This window comes from Eschrichtius robustus, chromosome 4, assembly GCF_028021215.1.
Source record: "Eschrichtius robustus isolate mEscRob2 chromosome 4, mEscRob2.pri, whole genome shotgun sequence".
Lineage (NCBI taxonomy): Eukaryota > Metazoa > Chordata > Mammalia > Artiodactyla > Eschrichtiidae > Eschrichtius > Eschrichtius robustus.
This window is the reverse complement of record NC_090827.1, coordinates 61,875,710-61,897,265: the sequence shown is the minus strand read 5'-3', so window position 1 is coordinate 61,897,265 and position 21,556 is coordinate 61,875,710. Positions and strand designations below refer to the sequence as shown.

Below are 21,556 nucleotides of genomic sequence, written 5' to 3'. Positions count from 1 at the left end.
AAATGGAAAGATGGAGCTTCCAGCTACAGAAATGGGAAAACCTTGGGGGAGGACCATATATGATTTTAGACAAGTTAATTCTGAGATTCCTATCACTCACTGCCCAGGTGAGATATTAAGAAGTCAGTTGAATAGTCAAGTCTGGAGTTAGCAGTGGGGATCAAGCTTCACATAGAACTATGGAAGTTGTCAGGTATTAAAGACATTTCAAGTCATTTCAAGAACTGGTGTAAGTAGAGAAGGGGAGAGGTCCAAAAATGATGAGGGAAGTAGAGGAAGGTCAGGAAATTGCAGTGTTACAAGGGACAATTGTAAGCTAAGGAGGAGGAAGTGAGCTTCTAGGTGAAATGCTGTAGGTAAGTTAATACTCTCTTCACAGCATTTGGGCATGAATTAAATAAAAACAATATTTGTACAACACGACATAATACCCAGCATAGCATCTGGCACAAAACAAGAACCCAGTCAATGCTTTTTTTTTTTTTTTTTTTAAAGAATCTATTTGGGACCTCCCAAAGTAAAATTTAATCATATTTATAATTTCATAAATATACTTTATCTGCTAATAAAATGCATGACTTTATATCTCTGAGGACAATGAAACTTTTAAAATGTGAGGAAATAAAATATATCTTAGAGGAATTTCATAAAAGCTTAAGGTAGGTTCTCTTCCCCATAAATGTTTTTATACTTTAACAAAATGTAATAGTGAGAAATCATATGTGATACACAGAATTTGCTTCATAACTGAATTTTTAGGAATAAGTCTTTTCGTTGTTAAGGGACAGCTAGAAGGAGGGAGGGATGATGAAAGGAAAATGGAACAAAATAAGGGATTCTTCATACTTAATCTCTGTGATACTCTGTCAGGTGCTTTAAGTGCATCTCTCTTAATCTGCACATTAACCCGGCAAATAGGAAATGGCTCTTTCCAACCACTGGAAAGAGAGTGGCCCAAATGTATCTGCTGTGATGATACCTTCCATGTGAGCTGTGGGCTGTGAGGCCTCCCATATAAGTGTTTTCTCCAAATTCCAAGAACCATTTATCCTAAGGGAGAAGCTGTATTAGTTATTTGCACCGAAAAGTGCAATGACCAAAGGCTGGAGATATTATTTGTCCCCAGTAGTGTCTTCAGCCATACCTCCAATCAAAGTTTGGAATGATGTGAATAAGTAAATGCAATAACAAGATTTTCTATCTCTTCTGGCCCAAGTTCTTCGTTCTTCGTTGGAGATAAGCAAGGCCAAATGATTTCCTTCTAATCATATAACCAGATGACAGGAAAGGATTCGGGAGGCCTAGCCAAGTGTACCAGCTCTCTGCTCTTGTCTTGTGATGCCCACACACAACACCTCTGAGCAAGTGAGCCTAGACTACTAAAGAATGCTCTCACCTGTGTCATCTGCAGATTTTCTGTAGACTAGACTGTTTGTCAGAAATGGCCATAAGGCTTTGCCTTGGAGGTGAATACAAAGATTGAACACAGATATTTTGAGTATTCTTGTGACTCATGGATTCAGTTTGCACAGGACACTGGGTTCTTCAAGGTCTCACTCACTAAATGGGGTTCCACAAGCACATGTAAAATCTGTGTGGGAGTGGGAGAGAGACTGACCCCCATTCATGGGATCTGTGCTGTAGCACAAGATAATTTAACGACCTTTGTGAAACATCCATCCTCTCAGAATGTAAAATTCTCTGAGAGCTGAGACTATGTTTATTGCTGCCAAAAAATATAAACCCCATCATCTAGTGTATACTTCGTATTCAATAAACATTTGCTATTTGAATGAATTCTGCTTCATTCTACCTGCCTGACAAATCTCAATCCCATTGTTAGCTGAAGAGATGCCCATATAGACTATTTTTAACATCACCACTTTAGACCAAGGGATAGAGGAATGTGAATAATTCCTCTGGAAAGTGTAGAGCCGCATACTTTGAAATTCAGAGTCTTCAACTAGGGGGACTGTTCAGTCTGCTGGACTGTATACTCTATGAGAGCAGGAACCATATTTATCTCACTCACCATTTTTTCCCAGAGGCTTCACAGTCCCTAGTGTATGTTAATTGTTAATAATCAGTTTTTAAACAGTTAATTTATCAAAAAAGATATTTGATGAATAGCAGTGATAAAAATGGACAGGATCAGCCTTAAGTGCTAGAAGTAAAGACAGTTATGAGAGTACTGTGGTGAGCTCCACTGGGTGAATTTCTCTTCATCACCCTTTTTTTGGGTGTAATAAATAACTTCCTGGGACTGAGCATGCAGCAGACACCCAAGAAATATTACTTTAAGGTAGATTTTGTTCAAAGAAAACAAGAGACGTCAGAGAAGATGGTCAATTAATAGAAAATGGTCTGATAGGACAGTTAATGTGTTAACTGGTGTTCAGAATCTGATTATCTAAAAAAATTTTATTTAGTGCTATCTTGAATCTCTGTGCCAAATGTATTAAAAATGGTTTTGTGAAACTGCAGCCATTTCAACAATATCTTGAAATTCAAGTACCACATCTTTGTTGAATTAAATAACAATGTTCCACATAGTGGTTAGGTAAAGGCCAAGAACTGTTTAGGTCTTAATTCTCATTGTAGAGAGTAAGTAGTCTTATAATATATTTATAACAATATTTTAATCTTCAATTATATCTGTATAGATATAAACAAAATTGGAACTGACAGTGGCCTCAACTGAGATATAACAAGGTCCCTCAAAGCTGAAGAAGCCCTGGCATTAGTAATGATTTTCATTCATCCCCAGAAACTATGTATGGTTACATTTTGTTATGCCAATGGTTTCCTTAGAGCTGTGATGCCAGTTATGGGTAATTACCCAATAGAAACAGAAACAAATAATACATTTTCATCATTCCTTCATCATCCATAAATAAGGCTGTATCTGCTATTCAACTGCATAAAGATAATACATATTATTATGATTTTTTAACCTGGTAAGGGCAGTGATTCTTAATCATTATCTGGAACTAAAAAAGGTCAGTGAAGACCTGCTAAGCGGTCCAAAATTGGTCCATAACACAGGCTGAGCTACACTGCAGTTTGGATGCATGCAGCTAAAGGAAACATGTTTTATTCTGAATGATTTTACTTGTAGAAACTTACCAATTTGCAATGTGTAGAGGATTAAATGGAGATAAAAATCATCCAAAATATTTGGCACTGTGCCTAGTTCAAATGGGCACTTGGAAATGTTATTTCCTGCCACTCATCTCCCTCCTGCTTCACTTCTTGAGAGCTCTTAATCATGACTGTTCAGCTACATTATGTCTGAGCACCACGACTGTTAAGCTCCCTGAAAGGATGCCTTTTGATTTTGACTCTAAGTATCTCCTTACTCTTTCTTCCCCTATCTCCTCTTCTTCTTTCTTTACTACTTCAAATTAGGACATTCATTCAGGTAGTTGAAAGTAGATTAGTTACAATGTAATAAAACTTAAGCCACTAGACAGATGAGAGATGCTAAGTAACAGTTAAGAAGAAAGAAAGAAAGAAAAGGAAAGAAAGAAAGAAAGAAAGAAAGAAAGAAAGAAAGAAAGAAAGAAAGAAAGAAAGAAAGAAAGGGAGGGAGGGAGGAAGGAAGGAAAGAAGGAAGGAAAGGGAGAGAAAGAAAAGAAAGAAAAGAAAGAAAAAAGCCCTAAGATGTTAAAGGCCCTTGCTAACCTGTGTTATTAGACCTAAGATATTCAAGGAGGACGGCCCTTTCCTTTTACCCTTCCCAGAACCAGTCCTGAGCTAAGTGGATCTATGCTTCTCTTAGGAATGCAGCAAGGAAGACCTTTTGTTCCTCCAAAGTGATTCTTGGGCAAAATGTCTTCATGAACTGTTACCCACAAAAGTAGTTGTGGTGATCGGGTTGTGATTTGAAGCTTCAGGGTGACCTTGACCAGACAAGGCAAAAGCTACCTAATGACCCACTTCTACCTCCTGTATGGCCTTGTCTAAGTCTTTGGGCAGCTCGCTTTTGAATAAGAGACTCTGTCAAACTTCCCATAGTATCTTTAGGTTCATCTTTCTGGGCTTGATATATGTCTGTCTTTACTTGTGACTCCAGGTTTTGGTTTGGGGTTTAGATGTGTTTATCCTTTGGGTGCTAAATCTGACCCTCACCTCATTTTGCTTCTAAACTTAGTGCTGTTAGGTCTTGGTTTCAGGTATTTATCTACTTGCTTTATTTCTTGATTAGAGTTCTGACCTTTGCTTTTGGGGGATAATGTTTGACCTTCAAATTGTGTCCCTTAATCTGCTTCCTTATTCATGTTTTCTTTCAAATGATCCTACTTGTTGAAATTTTCCTCAATTTTCAAAATCTAGTTTAATTGCATTCTCTTCCAAGAAGCCTCTCCCAATCCTCTCAGTTAGAATAGACTTTTCTTCTCTTGGCTTCTGTGTTTTCTGTATCTCAACATTTCTCCAATTTTTCCTTAAATGTGAAACTATCTTACAGCAAGGATCTCCTTCCAAGCCTATGCCTGTGAAATGCCCTGGACAAAGTAGTATCCTCAATTTACTGAATTGAAGTGCTGACCATTCCACCATTGTGATGCTTTGTAGTGGTCAAAGTTTAAGGGCTGACCGTAGATGTCAGCCAGACTAGAGCTACAGGACATGTGGCATACAAGAACAGACCTGTTTAATATCAGGTTTTTTTGTGGTCAAGTCCCAAACTTGACCATTATTCCAAGGGGATAAAAGGGGAAAAAAAGCTCTATGGGGTCAGATGCAAAGGATAGGACTCGAGTTTGGAGTGAATTTCTGAGAAGACTTGAAATCGAGTTGCATGCAATTGTGGATTTCATGGATAGAAAGACCATGGATTTGTTCTCCAGTTCCCATAAAACAAAGGTGAAGGGGGTTTCAGCTAATATTAAGAAGGGCTAAATGTCAAGAAACTTAAAGGAATTATGACTTTTTATAGTGAGTAATATACTTAATGAAGTCATTCTTCCAATCTGCTACTTTATAAGATGTTTCTAAAAATTCAAAACTGCCCTTCTAGTATCCTTCAGCTGTGGTATGGTAGAAAGAGAACTTGACTTGGAATTAGGCAGTCTGATTTAGGAACTGGCTTTTCACTACCAGAAAAAGGAGCATGGTAAAGTCACTTAAATTCTCTGATTCTCATCTCCCCACTACCTCCTGCAAAAGGAGGATATAGTAGATCCTGCTGGTGCGCATCCATATCCTCTTTCTCCTGGGCTAGTGAATCTATCCTCTAGCTGCTAGAAATGCTGGCTAAAAATGACTTATAGCTGCCCCCTTGCCAAGAGAAGTGCCCTTGTATTGAGTGGTTATACACCCACATTCTTCTTCTGATAGCTCACAGCCAATGAGAAGCTGACATCAGTGATGGGGAGTAATAATGCCTATCTCACAGAGTAGTTAGGATGAGATAAGGTAGCATACATAAAAATGCCTAGGATGCTAAAGTGAGCGTTAAAATTAAAAAAAAAAAAGAAAGAAAAGAAAAAGGGAAAAAAGGGAACTAAGAAAATTGTAGCCATGTATTGCTAATCTATAAAGTTAGATTCATGATGTCAAAGAGTAGAGTCATGACCTTCTATACTTTCCAGGTCAGAATCCTGGGTAGAATGGTTGGCACATCTAAATGGCATTTATGTTCTTGTATGAGGAACAAGCTTTCTAAATCATCATAAGAAATGCTGTCTCACGGCAGTGTCAATAACATGTGAGGTAAGAAGATGTCCTCCATGTTAGACTGTCTTCCTTAACAACTTCCTGGCAAGTTACAAATATTCATACTTTCAAGTAAGTAGAATGTTCGACATGGCTACTCTTGACTCACTGGAAGCTGATTTAAGATTTCCTTTGATTTAGGTCTTCAAAGTGAGCAACTATAAGTAATTCTCTCAACAAATGACAGTGATAATAATTGAGCTATATATTGGGTGCCTATAGTGTGTTGATTATTCTACATACATACATCATATTGGGTAATCCTTCAAGGTACTTATAATTATCCCAAATTTGCACACTGGAACCAGAGACTCTGTCATTTAATGACTTGCTGAAGCTCATACCACTGGCAAGTGTGTCAGACTCAGGGTTGGAAGCCAGGATTGTCTGCTCATACATTCTGTGCTATGTAGAGCTAAATTAGGGCCACATGAAGACAAATTCATGTCTATATTTTTATTTTATAAGTTAGACCCAAGCCTAAACACCAGAACACAGAAGAGGGGTAAATATAATGGTATGAACTACTTTTAGCTCAGATATTTACCAAAAACCAGCAAAGAGATAACTGAGAACCATTAAAGGAGGGTCCTTGTGTATTGATGAATAGTAACTGAGGAACTGAGTGGTATAATTATTTCATAAAACATGAGCATGAGGACTAAGGTGAGGGATTATTCTTTATTTTTTTTTTAACATCTTTATTGGAGTATAAATGCTTTTCAATGGTGTGTTACTTTCTGATTTATAACAAAGTGAATCAGCTATACATGTACATATATCCCCATATGTCCTCCCTCTTGTGTCTCCCTCTAACCCTCCCTATCCCACTCCTCTAGGTGGTCACGAAGCACTGAGCTGATCTCCCTGTGCTATGCGGCTGCTTCCCACTAGCTATCTACCTTACATTTGGTAGTGTATATATGTCCATGCCACTCTCTCACTTTGTCCCAGCTTACCCTTCCCCCTCCCCATGTCCTCAAGCCCATTCTCTACGTCTGCGTTTTTATTCCTGTCCTGCCCATAGGTTCTTCAGAACCATTTTTTTTTTCTTTTTGATTCCATATATATGCGTTAGCATACAATACTTGTTTTTCTCTTTCTGATTTACTTCACTCTGTATGACAGACTCTAGGTGCATCCATCTCACGGCAAATAACTCAATTTCATTTCTTTTTATGGCTGAGTAATATTCCATTGTATATATCTGCCACATCTTCTTTATCCATTCATCTGTCGATGGACACTTAGGTTGCTTCCTTGTCCTGGCTATAGTAAATAGAGTTGCAATGAACATCATGGTACATGACTCTTTTTGAATTATGGTTTTCTCAGGGCATATGCCCAGTAGTGGGATTGCTGGGTCATATGGTATTTCTACTATAGATTTTTAAGCAACCTCCATACTGTTCTCCATAGTGGCTGTATCAATTTACATTCCCACCAACAGTGCAAGAGGGTTCCATTTTCTCTACACCCTCTCCACCATTTGTTCTTTGGAGATTTTTTGATGATGGCCATTCTGACTGGTGTGAGGTGATAGCTCATTGTAGTTTTGATTTGCATTTCTCTAATGATTAGTGATGTTGAGCATACTTTCATGTGTTTGTTGGCAATCTGTATATCTTCTTTGGAGAAATGTCTGTTTAGGTCTTCTGCCCATTTTTGGATTCGGTTGTTTGCTTTTTAGATATTGAGCTACATGAGATGCTTGTAGGTTTTGGAGATTAATCCTTTGTCAGTTTCTTCCTTTGCAAATGTTTTCTTTCATTCTGAGGGTTGTCTTTTTGTCTTGTTTATGGTTTCCTTTGCTGTGCAAAAGCTTTTACGTTTCATTAGGTCTCATTTGTTTACTTTTATTTTTATTTCCATTTCTCTAGGAGGTGGGTCAAAAAGGATCTCGCTGTGATTTATGTCATAGAGTGTTCTGCCTATGTTTTCCTCTAAGAGTTTTATAGTGTCTGGCCTTACACTTAGGTCTTTAATCCATTTTGAGTTTATTTTTGTGTATGGTGTTAGGGAGTGTTCTAATTTCATTCTTTTACATGTAGCTGTCCGGTTTTCCCAGCACCACTTATTGAAGAGGCTGTCTTTTCTCCATTGTATATTCTTGCCTTCTTTATCAAAGATAAGGTGACCATATGTGAGTGGGTTTATCTCTGGGCTTTCTATCCTATTCCATTGATCTATATTTCTGTTTTTGTGCCAGTACCATACTGTCTTGATTACTGTAGGTTTGTAGTATAGTCTGAAGTCAGGGAGCCTGATTCCTCCAGCTCCGTTTTTCTTTCTCAAGAGTGCTTTGGCTATTTGGGGTCTTTTGTGTTTCCATACAAACTGTGAAAATTTTTGTTCTAGTTCTGTGAAAAATGCCAGTGGTAGTTTGATAGGGATTGCATTGAATCTGTAGATTGCTTTGGGTAGTAGAGTCATTTTCACAATGTTGATTCTTCCAATGCAGGAACATGGTATATCTCTCCATCTCTTTGTATCATCTAAGTTTCTTTCATCAGTGTCTTATCGTCTTCTGCATACAGGTCTTTTGTCTCCTTAGGTAGGTTTATTCCTAGGTATTTTATTCTTTTTGTTGCCATGGTAAATGAGAGCGTTTCCTTCATTTCTCTTTCAGATTTTCCATCATTAGTGTATAGGAATGCAAGAGATTTCTGTGCATTAACTTTGCATCCTGCTCTTTTACCATATTCATTGATTAGCTCTAGTAGTTTTCTGGTAGCATCTTTAGGATTCTCTACGTATAGTATCATATCATCTGCAAACAATGACAGTTTTACTTCTTCTTTTCCAATTTGGATTCCTTTTATTTCGTTTTCTTCTTTGATGTGGCTAAAACTTTCAAAACTGTGTTGAATAATAGTGGTGAGAGTGGGCAACCTTGTCTTGTTCCTGATCTTAGTGAAAATGGTTTCAGTTTTTCACCATTGAGAACGATGTTGGCTGTGGGTTTGTCATATATGGCCTTTATGATGTTGAGGTAAGTTCCCTCTATGCATACTTTCTGGAGAGGTTTTGTCATAAATGGGTGTTGAATTTTGTCAGAAGCTTTTCTGCATCTATTGAGATGATCATATGGTTTTTCTCCTTCAATTTGTTAATATGGTGTATCACATTGATTGATTTGTGTATATTGAAGAATCTTTGCATTCCTGGGATAAACCCCACTTGATCGTGGTGTATAATCCTTTTAATGTGTTGTTGGATTCTGTTTGCTAGTATTTTGTTGAGGATTTTTGCATCTATGTTCATCAGTGATATTGGCCTGTAGTTTTCTTTCTTTGTGACATCTTTGTCTGGTATCAGGGTGATGGTGGCCTCGTAGAATGAGTTTGGGAGTGTTTCTCCCTCTGCAATATTTTGGAAGAGTTTGAGAAGGATAGGTGTTAGCTCTTCTCTAAATGTTTGATAGAATTCGCCTGTGAAGCCATCTGGTCCTGGGCTTTTATTTGTTGGAAGATTTTGAATCTCAGTCTCAATTTCAGTGCTTGTGATTGGTCTGTTTATATTTTCTATTTCTTCCTGGTTCAGTCTCGGAAGGTTGTGCATTTCTAAGAATTTGTCCATTTCTTCCAGGTTGTCCATTTTATTGGCATATAATTGCTTGTAGTAATCTCTCATGATCCTTTGCATTTCTGCAGTGTCAGTTGTTACTTCTCCTTTTTCATTTCTAATTCTATTGATTTGAGTCTTCTCCCTTTTTTTCTTAATGAGTCTGGCTAATGGTTTATCAATTTTGTTTATCTTCTGAGAGAACCAGCTTTTAGTTTTATTGACCTTTGCTATCGTTTCCTTCATTTCTTTTTCATTTATTTCTGATCTGATCTTTATGATTTCTTTCCTTCTGCTAACTTTGGGTTTTTTTGTTGTTGTTCTTCTTCTTCTTTTTCTAATTGCTTTAGGTGTAAGGTTAGGTTGTTTATTTGAGATGTTTCTTGTTTCTTGACGTAGGATTGTATTGCTATAAACTTCCCTCTTAGAACTGCTTTTGCTGCATCCCATAGATTTTGGCTTGTCGTGTTTTCATTGTCATTTGTTTCTAGGTATTTTTTGATTTACTCTTTGACTTCTTCAGTGATCTCTTGGTTATTTAGTAGTGTTTTGCTTAGCCTCCATCTGTTTGTACTTTTTGGTTTTTTTTCCTGTAATTGATATCTAATCTCATAACGTTGTTGCTGGAAAAGATACTTGATACAATTTCAGTTTTCTTAAATTTACCAAGGCTTGATTTGTGACCCAAGATATGATCTATCCTGGAGAATGTTCCATGAGCACTCGAAAAGAAAGTGTATTCTGTTGTTTCTGGGTGGAATACCCTATAAATATCAATTAAGTCCACCTTGTTTAATGTATCATTTGAAGCTTGTGTTTCCTTATTTATTTTCATTTTGGATGATCTGTCCCTTGGTGATATTGGGGTGTTAAAGTCCCCTAATATTATTGTGTTACTGTCAATTTCCCCTTCTATGGCTGTTAGCATTTGCCTTATGTATTGAGGTGTTCCTATGTTGGGTGCATAAATATTCACAATTGTTATATCTTCTTCTTGGATTGATCCCTTGATCATTATGTAGTGTCCTTCTTTGTGTCTTGTAATAGTCTTTGTTTTAAAGTCTCTTTTGTCTGATATGAAAATTGCTACTCCAGCTTTCTTTTGATTTCCATTTTCATGGAATATCTTTATCTATCCCCTCACTTTCAGTCTATATGTGTCCCTAGGTCTGAAGTGGGTCTCTTTTAGACAGCATCTACATGGGTCTTGTTTTTGTATCTATTCAGCCAGTCTATGTCCTTTTATTGGAGCATTTAATCCACTTACATTTAAGGTAATTATTGATATGTGTATTCCTATTAGCATTTTCTTAATTGTTTTGTGTTTGTTATTGTAGGTCTTTTCCTTCTGTTGTGTTTCCTGCCTAGAGAAGTTTCTTTAGCATTTGTTGTAAAGCTGGTTTGGTGGTACTGAATTCTCTTAGCTTTTGCTTGTCTGTGAAGTTTTTAGTTTCTCTGTTGAATCTGCATTAGATCCTTGCTGGGTAGAGTAATCTTGATTGTAGGTTTTTCCCTTTCATCACTTTAAATATGTCCTGCTCCTCCCTTCTGGCTTGCCGAGTTTCTGTTGAGAAATCAGCTTTGTGGTTCATAAGGTGAGGGATATGCTTAATATTTACATATTTCACAGCTTGGGAAAGAAAATCCTCCCCACTTAGGGTGCATTGTTGCTCAATATTTTAATGTCATTGTGAGTACATGATTCAAAGTTTGAAGGAAGATGTGGGTAGCGAGAACTTTGCAGACTCGGTCACTGCAAAAGATAAACACAAGCTACCAATAGTGGGATCGAGTTAACCTGACTTTAGGAAGCTACATAAAAATGTTATTGCTAAACAGAAATGTTTCAAGTCTCCCATGAAATATTTCTGGCATGACCTCCTTTTTCAATAAATGCTCTCCAAAATTGGTTACTGTTTGAGAAATGTTGATCATTTTCTCCTTCAAAGATGGCAGTCAAACAGTATGGTGCGTACTAATGTGAATCTATTCTGAAAACATTTCAGAAGCATCAATGTATGATGTGTGAAAATTCTCTCCAGGTTCATTAATTGTATTCTTAACAATTGCTCAAAATTCAAGGTGCTAATGATGATTGCTTATTAAAATACATCTAATCTGGAAATTAATACAGGTAATATTTACTAGATAGATTCTAATCTTTCTCTTTTTTACAATTCCTTTGAAATAATTTGTTTATTTCCCTAAAGATGCTCAAATTATCCCAAGCCAAGGGACAAGATGTCAAAATAACACACCAGTAAACTAAAGACTAGCTGACCTACTAGGGTAGTTCAAATAAATAACAAGTTTAGACTAGACATAGGTAGAGATTACTGTAAACATTCCTTGTAATTCTTGGTTATCCTTTAGAATAGCATATTCAAGCTTGGTTATATAAGAGCTCATATATGTTAAAAGACAGTATGATTTAAAACGTGCACACACATCAGATGTGTGAATTCTTTTCTGAAATATACAAAATTTTACAGTTTTTTAAAGGAGAAAGATGACAAAAGCAAACTATATCATGGTGTGGTTATAGCTATACTTTGGGAAACTTCAACTTTTTGTGACTGATTGGATTGAGTAACTTTAAAATATATGACATTTACTTTTCCTGACAGCTCCATTAAATGCTAGCAACCCTGTTGAGGTTCCATGTGTAAACTCATCACAAGGACAACTTCAGAAAGGAATGATGAAGATGAGGCTAACCCATTAGTTTAGTAGATGAAGAATCATGGCCAAAAGAGATGAAGTGGTTTTCCCAGGGTCACAGAGCAGACAAGCAGCTGAGCAAGAGCTCAGAAACCAACCCCCTGATATCCTAGCCAGTGTAAACTGCCTGGAAAGTGCAGGGAAGGAGAAATTGTGTAAAAGCATTTAATGTGTTTAATTATCAGCCTTTGATATGTCAGGATAGACTTCATTATCTGTAGTTTGTCTGGTCTGGTGAGCATGCAACAAGATTTTAGTAGCTGAGTCCTATAAATGTATTATTTTGAAAAAATCACCCAAATCTCTGAGTGAAAGGGAAATAAAGGGAAATGATTTGTTTAGGTCAGTCCATTAGATGAAACCCCAAATCCAAGTCAGATAGAAGTCGTGACATATAGATTAGTTCTGGTGCCATAAATAATGTAGTCCCTTTTAATGTTTAGAGGTTTTGTCCCACTTTGTAAGTAGAAATCTCTTGCCCGTGAAAAAACATTGCCAAATATTTCTGACTCCCTGAATTGTAGCTGCATTTTAGGTTCCGGATACACGATAAGTGAAAAATAGAAAATATTATCTGCAATGTAGAATTTGGACTAGATGAACACTTACAGCTCTCAAATCCTAGGTTTGACCCTGGCCCATTGCTATCTCTTGTGTACAATGGGATTACATGAGATAAATTTATCCATTCTGCTAGGATCAGCAAATGGGAGAAAAAGCATTCCACGTTAATGATTATTTATTAGTGTTCTCAGTATTCCAGAATCCAAATACCATAGAACTTTAACATAGCCTGAAAACAGAGAGGTTTAGATAAGGCTTTCTCAAATAATTATTGTAATAGTGAGAAACTTGGACACAAGGCACACATCATCACCTTCATGATTTCTTCATTATGCAGGTGTTGCAGATTGTGCAGTTTCTTTATTATGATGCTTCACTGTTCTGTCAGATGTGCATCAGGGGTGAATGCAAAAGACTTGTAGATTCTTAGTGTTGGAAGAGCGTCGTAGCTCATGGTATGGGGTTAAGAAGGCAGGCTCTGGAATTTGATATCAGTTTGACTCTTGCTCTGCTACTTAGTCCCTGTGGGACCTTGGACAAGCTGCATAACCTCTTCTGCCTCAGAGTCCCCATCTGCAAATTGAGAACAGTAGTAGTACCGACCTCTTAGGGGTGTTGTAAGATTAAAGGACTTACTGTTTGGAAAGCCCAGAAGAAAGTTCCTGTCACATAGAAAATGCACTCTTCAGTAATCTTTGCTCTAACTGCCTAAGATTTTCATTTAGTAGATGAGGAAAGTGAAATCTATCAGGATCAAGTGATTTTCTTTATATTTCAGAGAATAGAGCTTTACCTGCTATAGATTTAAATCCATGCAATTAATCCCAATGGTTTCTACCCTGTGGAATGTCATCTGGTAATGACTGATCATTTTGCACTTTGAAAATCACTTTTTTCAGAAAAAAAGTGAGTTCAGTCTGATTCATGTAATCCTTCATACGATTACTTCAAGTCTGACCTTATAAGTTATTGGAATTTGTAATCGTCTGTGTGTTAGGAGAAATAGGAATGTCCTACGACAAAAATAATTTCCCTTCACCCACTGACTGATGCTTGAAATTCCCTTTAGTTTATCTGTTCCTTGTTCAAACACACATTTTTCTAATATGGAGAACACTTCAAGTTTTATTAATCACTTTTGTTATATGGTAAAAAGCAAATTAAAAGGGAGGTTTTGAAAAGGGGGAAAGAAGAGAAAACAAAGATCCTGGGCCCTTGAAGTAGAGCATAGAATTGGGATGGCTTGGGAACTTTGAGAGCAGACTTCTCCACAATTCTACTTATAATCAACTCTCCACTTGAATATTCCTGAAATAACATTTGCCCTGGAATTAATGAGTCTTACTCTGTTTGCAGTGCACTAAGCCACATGCTGGGCACAGTGGAAGAGGTAGACACAGTCTCTGTCCTCACAGAGTGCCAATCTAGTAGGAGACAGGAAACAAACACACGTAAGTAACTACAACAAATTGTTAAGCACAGTAGAACGTAGGGGTGTGAGTAGGAGTCAGAGGGAAACCGCAGTACACCAGCACTTTTCACTCCTGTGAGCAGAGTAGCTCTAATGACACAGGAGAGCGCAGAGGGAGCCTAGGGATTTGGGACCAGATGTGGGAGCCTGATGACCCATACGAGTGAGAAATTCCTTCGAAAGCATTTGCTTTAACTTAAAGATGCAAGCAACATTTCCTACTTAGTAATTTTTCCCTTGATTATTTCAATGCATTATAAAAGTAATATCTTAATTTACACCCATTGAAACTGATGCTCCATGGAGATGCCCACTTTGATCCGTGGCTTCTTGTACAATCTTGTACAATGTTGTGTAACCATGAGGACCAGGATGCTCCAATCTGGTGCTTGGTGGTATGAAAGCACGAGGCCTAACACTGACAACATTTCCTGTGTTCGTGTCACCATATGTCATCTTCAGTTGCCTGTATAGTCCATCAAAAACTCTTGAGTCATGGCCAGGAGGGAAGCAAGTGTTAGACTGGCCTATGCTTTCTCTTCCATACACTAATTACAACCCGCTGGACATCCCAACACCATTTGGATCAATAACTAGCAGAGGGAGGGGAGGATCAGGGAAAAACTAAATTCATGAAGAAGATTCATGGTGGCCATAACCCTTCAGAGTTCTTAGCACTGTCAAGTGTGCCTATTGTGTGTCTAGCTCTTCTATTTGTAACCCAGTATTTATAAGTTTGTTTTTTTCTGTGCTAAGCAGCATAAAAAAGAAGATGCTAGTATATGGTCATTTGGGAAATAAATAAAACTAAATTGAAGTATACTATGAGTGTACTCTACTCTCCCCGCTCCCCTCCCGCCTTTGGACATTAGTCAGAGTTTTTTATAATGATGATACTACATTTTCTTTTGTTTATACAATAAGGGAAATATATTATAATCTGTTCTAATTTCCAGGCTGAACTAATATTGTGTAGTACAAAATATTTATTTTTGAGGTTGAATTTTCTGAATGTAAATTTTGTGTTTAAAATAATATTGATATCACTAATTTTTAGATTCAGTGTTTAGACTTTTTTATTAAAAATTTAGTGGAAAGCATTAATAAATTTTAATAAAAATTCATTTGTACCTAACACCATGCTTAGCATTTAAGGGCTTTCAATAAATATTAATCCAATGGATAAATGAAAGAAACACATTAATGAACAAAATTAATCACAGAATCCCTTTTAAGAACATAGTGAAAGATGGAGGAAAGCACTGCCATAATTATATGCTAAATAAATTCTCGACATTTTCTACTACTTGTGTATTTTGACAAATTAATAGATAAGGTCGACTCATCGAAAACTTCAATTAAATGGCTTTATCAGTTTATATTGAAAATCATTTTTAAACTTTAAATGAGTCAAATGAATCATCATTCTATCATTCTGTAACTTTGGTCAACTGTCATTACAAACATTTTATGTATGTGTGTGTCTCCATGTATAGCTTTTAGAGTCTCTGAATTCCAGCTCAGGGTTGAATAATGTTGGTGATAGTTTTTCTTTGGGCTGAGACCTAGGACTGTCCACTTTCTGCTGGAGTGAGAGACTAGAACTCCTGAGTTTTTATTTACTGGTTATTGAATTACTATATATGCCTAGTAAGAGGACAGAACTCAAGAAAGAGCCACCTGAATTGTTCAAAGCAAATCTTGTTCTCCTATTTTGGGAAGGAGGGGAAAACGTCCTTTCATGACCATCCTTTATATTGTTTATAGGTAGAAATTAGTTGAAATGTGTCTGCATTGTTGGCTACCTTTATTTTTTTTGTTGATTAAGTATCATCTATAAGTCATCTAGTTAATTGTTGATCATCCATGAGTTACGTAACTGAATTGTCATTTTCCGGTTCAGCTTCCTATATGTGTTCACATACTAAGTAATTTGTGCCCTGCTTAGTATGGTGTTAATGAAGAAAGAGAGAAAAAAAAAACCGAATTGGGTGGCCCGATAAAGACTGAACAATAATTGCAAAAAAATTTGGGGAAAATGGGCACTGAGGGAGCTGGATCCTCCTAACGCCTTGCTTCCTCTTTTCAGTGCTGGGAAAGAAAGCTAGCTTCTAAGCCTGTCTAAAGCAAGCTTGCCTAAAGAAATTGAAATTTCTTTCAGAGGGTCGTCGAAAAGATGGAGCCAGCATGAATCATTTTATCTGTTGCTACTATAGAAACTATTTGCACTGTTTTATAGAAATTACTAATATACAAATTATTAGCTCATTTTAAAAGACTGTCTTAACACCTACAAGTTTAACATGTAAAAATGAAACCAGAAAAATTTAGGGAAGCAGCACTTTGGTTCCTAGCTTTATGTGTTTATGAGAAGTTGAATGAAGAGTTGTTTACCTGAATTTGGTAAATTTAGATTTATATTTGACATGTCGTCTGTTTGGTTAGTAGGGAAATGGATAGAACAGAATCTGTCCCAGGAAAGCTTTATTAAGTCACATCCAAAGGGAATTTACTTTCCATGACATTATATTTTCCTTGACATAGAGTTTTGCCTTTCTTGCTCCCTACCCTCTACCAGAAATACAAATAACCTGCACACGGAAAAGATTTTAACCAAAATTTTAAGATAAACTTCATGTAGCTTCCTCTATATCATTTTGTGACTCTTAACAGCAAAGTTAGAGACATTTACACAACTGATGATCTATCCACAGGAAATCAATGCCTTATTATTCTTACTTTTGAGGCATCTTGTGAGAGAAAATTCATTGAGGAAGGGGGATTTAAAGGGAGATTTCCAAAATCCTCAGGAAGTTCTGCACGCAGTCAAAGGGCTCATACTCATGACTCCTGCAGCACATCTGCAAACAGCATTGCACAGGAATTTCTTCTGAGTCATGCCTCAGGAATTCATCACAGTGGCGTCTGCTGAGGAAATGTGGATGGTCACCGTTACCACTCTGCTGCTGAGTCAGGACTCCTGGAAGGGTTCCTCTATTCAGGAGATGTTTTTAACGTGTTCACCATAGGCTAGGATCTTGGGGTTCATTTCAGAAACTGTTACACAGAAGTCACTGACCAGAAGGGAGAAACAAAAGAAATCACTTACGATACGGTATATGAGGCTATAGCTGTGGGGATTAAAGTCTGTTCCCTGGATAGGCAACATCTGGGAACTTGTAGAAATGCGAAATCTCCGGCCCTGCAGACCTTCTGAGACAGAAACTCTAGGAGTAGAGTTACAAGATTTGTGTTTTAACGAGACTTGCAGGTGATTTTGCTGTTCCCAGCAGGCTAGAGGTAGGCTCACATAATCAAAGGAGGGCAAATCAGGAGGCCCAAACCCAGATGGGGAGGTTGAGGGCAAGTTGGAGAGGATCTTTGTAAACGATCAGTACGTTTGCTGAGACTTTGCCTAGATCTTGTAAAGGATCAGTGGGTTTGCTGAGGAAAAGGGTGGGCGGGGGGAGTGGAGAAATATGTTCCAGACAGCATGCACTGGGCTCCAAGAGCCAAGAATGGAAGGACCGAAGCCAGAGGAGAGGAGACAGACAGATCCAGAAGAGCTCAGGGGAGAAGGACTTTCTTCAAGCCGAGGAGTGTGGATTTTATCTTGAAGATCACTGAAGATTAAAACCAGGAGAGACATGGTTAGATTTGCATTTTAGAAAGTTCACTTGGCAGGAATGAGTGGATGGTGAAGGGATGAAGATTGAGGTTAGACCAGTGAGGAGATTTCTGTGGTGATCCAGACCAGACAGGAGGGCTCAGCCCAGTGCAGTGGGTGGAGCTGGGGAAGGGGACGAACCCCAAATAGAAGAGATGTTTGAAAAAGTGATTTGGAAAAACCACATGTTATAATATATTATAAGTGCTAAAAAGCATGAGGCGTACGTACTGACTGATAGTGAATGCCAACAAGAGAGTGGAAGGTGAAATAAATGGAACGGACAATTGTCTGTACAGTACAATACAAATTTTGAAATATATGCTCATAAAAGCAGACAATATTGGAACGTATATATAAAAATCTTTATCTCTGGGTGGTGAGATTGCAGATAATTTTGGGTTTCTTCTTTATATTTTCTTTATTTCCCAAGTTTTCTAATACTGAATGTGAATCATATTTATAATCAGTAATTATAAATGTTGAGGAGGAAGGAAGGAAAGAAGGAAGGGAGGGAGGGAGAGAGGAAGGGAGGAAGGGTCATATTGAGGAATGAATGGGATAATGTATGGGAAGTCAGAATGGTTCCATAAACAGAGATAAATCATAATTCCTACAAGAGTCTTTTAAATTTAATCTGTCATAAAATTGCCTATAAAGCAGCCTTGACAGGCTATAGCACTGAACTCAGATATTCTATGGGGCAGTGGGGGATAGGAGGGGGAAGGGCAAGATTGGACACGAGGTAGGCACCAAGCTAGGGAAGTAAGTAGGCTGTGCCCTCCCTGACTGTCCACTGGGTTAGCCAGAGCTACAAAAGTCACAAGACGGGGATATGGGCCCAGAGAAGTCATTGTCTTTGAGTCTGACTTCTTGGATGGAGGCTGCCTTACCAAAGCTGTGCCGAGGACTGGCTGCCCAGACCCTCCCCAAGCCCTCCCCCAACCCAGGCCCTGCCTCAGGGATTCGGAGCATTTGCTGCTCTAGTTGTTGAGATAAGTAGATAATCTGAACGTGTTGGAACAGAGTTATTCAAAAGACTATTTTTGATTTCCTTGGTGGTACTCTTCCCCCCCCACCCCCGACCCCAGCCAATTTCCCTGCTGTGGGAAATGACACGCAGTTCTCCACATCATCTTCATCATCATCATCGTAACATAGAAAATCTACATAGCAACAAGGTGTGTTTGCCAGGGATCTAGAATCACGAGATGATGGTAGAAAGTTTTCATGCCATTCACAGAGAAGTAACAAGTGGCTAGAATTCCAGGAGATCATACTAATGACAGTAATGGATCATTTATCACTATGCTAAGCACTTTACAAGCATTATTATTTAATCCTCACAACAGCCCTATGAGTTTGCTTTGAAGAAAAAAAAATGTATAGGTGAGATAAACTGAAGCCTCAGGCATATGATTCTAGTAAATATCAGAACCTCAGTTTGAACTAAGATAATTTTTATTCAGAAGTCAGTATTAAGAGTTCAGAAGATGGATGGTGTTGATGGTGGCACAACAATGAGAATGTACTTACTATCACTGAACTGTGCACTTACTGAACCACGGTTAGGATGGTAAATTTTATGTTATGCCTATTGTACCACAATTTTTTGAAAAAGGCGGTACTACTGTACACTGCATTAGTACCTATCCCAGAGCTGTTTTGATGTGACCATTTTAATAGTCTTTGAAGTTAAGGTAATGCATGCTTTTTGGAGAGAAAAACTGAGGTGTCCTAAACCCTTTGCTCAGCTTCTTTTTATTCATCCTTTTCTCTCTCTCCTCCTTTCACCCCTCCCCACCCTGAACAAACAGACAGACAGATGGACGGTCCCCTTTCCCCAGCACACATGCACACAATCCACAGCCACAAACTCTCTGCCCAGCCACTGTTGCTGAGGCTACCTGTTAATTCTCAAGATGATTCCAAACTGAGGCAATTCAGAGCAAGCTCACTTGACCCTAACACTGTAAATGGAAGAATAAGCACCTGGGAAGCCAAATTTCCCAGAGGTTTTGGAAATTCTGATGAAGATGAAACTGAGAGGAGGTACACGTAGCAAATGACAAGCTCAGGTTTTTAAATGCAACGGCAAACACACTCACATACACACATGCAGGAAATGAACAAGTGAACTGGCTCAGTTCCAGAAAATGAGAAAGGCCGAGGAAAAGAGGATGACATCCTTGCCTAAAATGCTGGCTGCATTTCCTGAAACTCTCCGAACCCCACCTTTTGGCAATTCTTTTGTAGACGAGAGGACGGTGTTGCCGCTTTCTGACCACAAGGTGGGGCTTGTATTGGGACAGACTGAGCAGCTCTAGGATTCTTTGTGTTTGCCTTTTCCATCTACAAACCTTTCTACAGTGCCACCTAGATATGATTAAGGGCAACCAGTAGTAGCTTACTACACACTACCTGACCAGGCTGCAGGATTCTGAAAGCACCCAGGGTGAAATTCATGCACAGCTTAAGACCTGCATCAGGAACACTTAGTTAACACAGGAAAGATAAAATATTTTATTTTTTCAGAATCTTTTTTCCTCAACATGGTATATTTGTGAAGGTAGGTAATGCTTTGCTGTGCTGTAGGGTTCTTTCATGAATCCCCTGAAAGGTCAAGGCGAACCTGAGCCACTCCCTCTTTTTCTCTCTTTTTTTAGAATATGAGTATATTGAAGAAGAGAAGGGGAGGAGAAGAAAGAAGAGGAAGAAGAAAAAGGAAAAGGTATATCAAAACAGGATTAAAAGACTTTTAAAAATAAACCAATAGTTTATATTTAATAAATTATACTCTTAAGATTGCACAAATATATTGCAATAGTCATGTTACTAAAAATATAAGCACTTCATAATGCATTCAGGCTCTGCGTCCAGGATGGGATAAACAGTTCAAAGCTGAACACTAAATATCTAATGTTTTCAATCCTGCCAATATATCTCTGTGACTGAGGGTGTGACCTTATTCAGTGATAACATTAAATACCAGCTTTAAGAGTTTTTGTGAATGCAAGACTCTGGACAAATATACTTCCATCCCTCACCCACACCCTGTTGATAAACTCTATTTATAAACCACAGATGTTATTGAATAGATTTATGGATGTGGTAGTGACGGGGCACTTTTCGGTCTTCTAAGCAGCTTCAGACCTATCAGTAGCTTTTCCTGATGTTGTTATAACCCTTACTTTCTAGGCTTAAAATGGTCTTTTGCATTATAGTTTTCAGAACTTAGGCCATTGAGATATAAACTCTACAGGCTGCTGGATCCACACCCAGCCTGGCCTTCTTTCTGTAGAGGAGAAAGGGCCCAGGCGTTGGGGTCAGAGAGACTGGGGTTCAGATATGAATTCAGATTTGAGCCCAGCTGCTTGTTTGCTTTGTGTACACAATTTTTACTCTCTTAGCCTCAGTTTTCTCACTTGTCAAATGAAGATAGCACCGAAAACATAAATTTGTGGTAAGAATTAAATACATTAACTTATAAAAAGAACCTAATATACTCAAAGCTAAATACAGATTCAATTCAATCCCTATCAAAATTCCAATGGCATTTTTCACAGAAATGGAAACAAATTCTAAAATTCATATAGAAATGCAAAAGACCCTGAATAGCCAAAGCAATCTTGAAAACAAAGAAATTGAGTTGGAGATACCACACTTTCTGATTTCGAATTATATTACAAAGCCTTAGTAATCAAAACAATATGGTACTGGCATAAAAATAGACACATAGATCAGTGGAACAGAATAGAGAGCCCAGAAATAAACCCAAGTATATACAGTCACCTAATTTTCAACAAAGGCACCAAGAACACACAATGGGGAAAGAATTGTCTTTTCAGGTA

At 37.9% G+C, this 21,556-nt stretch overlaps 1 protein-coding gene across 1 annotated transcript in view; it reads left to right on the top strand.

The window, feature by feature from the left end:
- Positions 1-21,556, top strand: part of CXCL8 (C-X-C motif chemokine ligand 8) — a 157,010-nt gene that overhangs the window by 120,098 nt on the left and 15,356 nt on the right. The window contains exon 3 of the mRNA XM_068542826.1: positions 20,372-20,436. The gene's annotated coding sequence lies outside the window, so the exon portion shown is untranslated. The remainder of the gene's footprint in view (positions 1-20,371; positions 20,437-21,556) is intronic.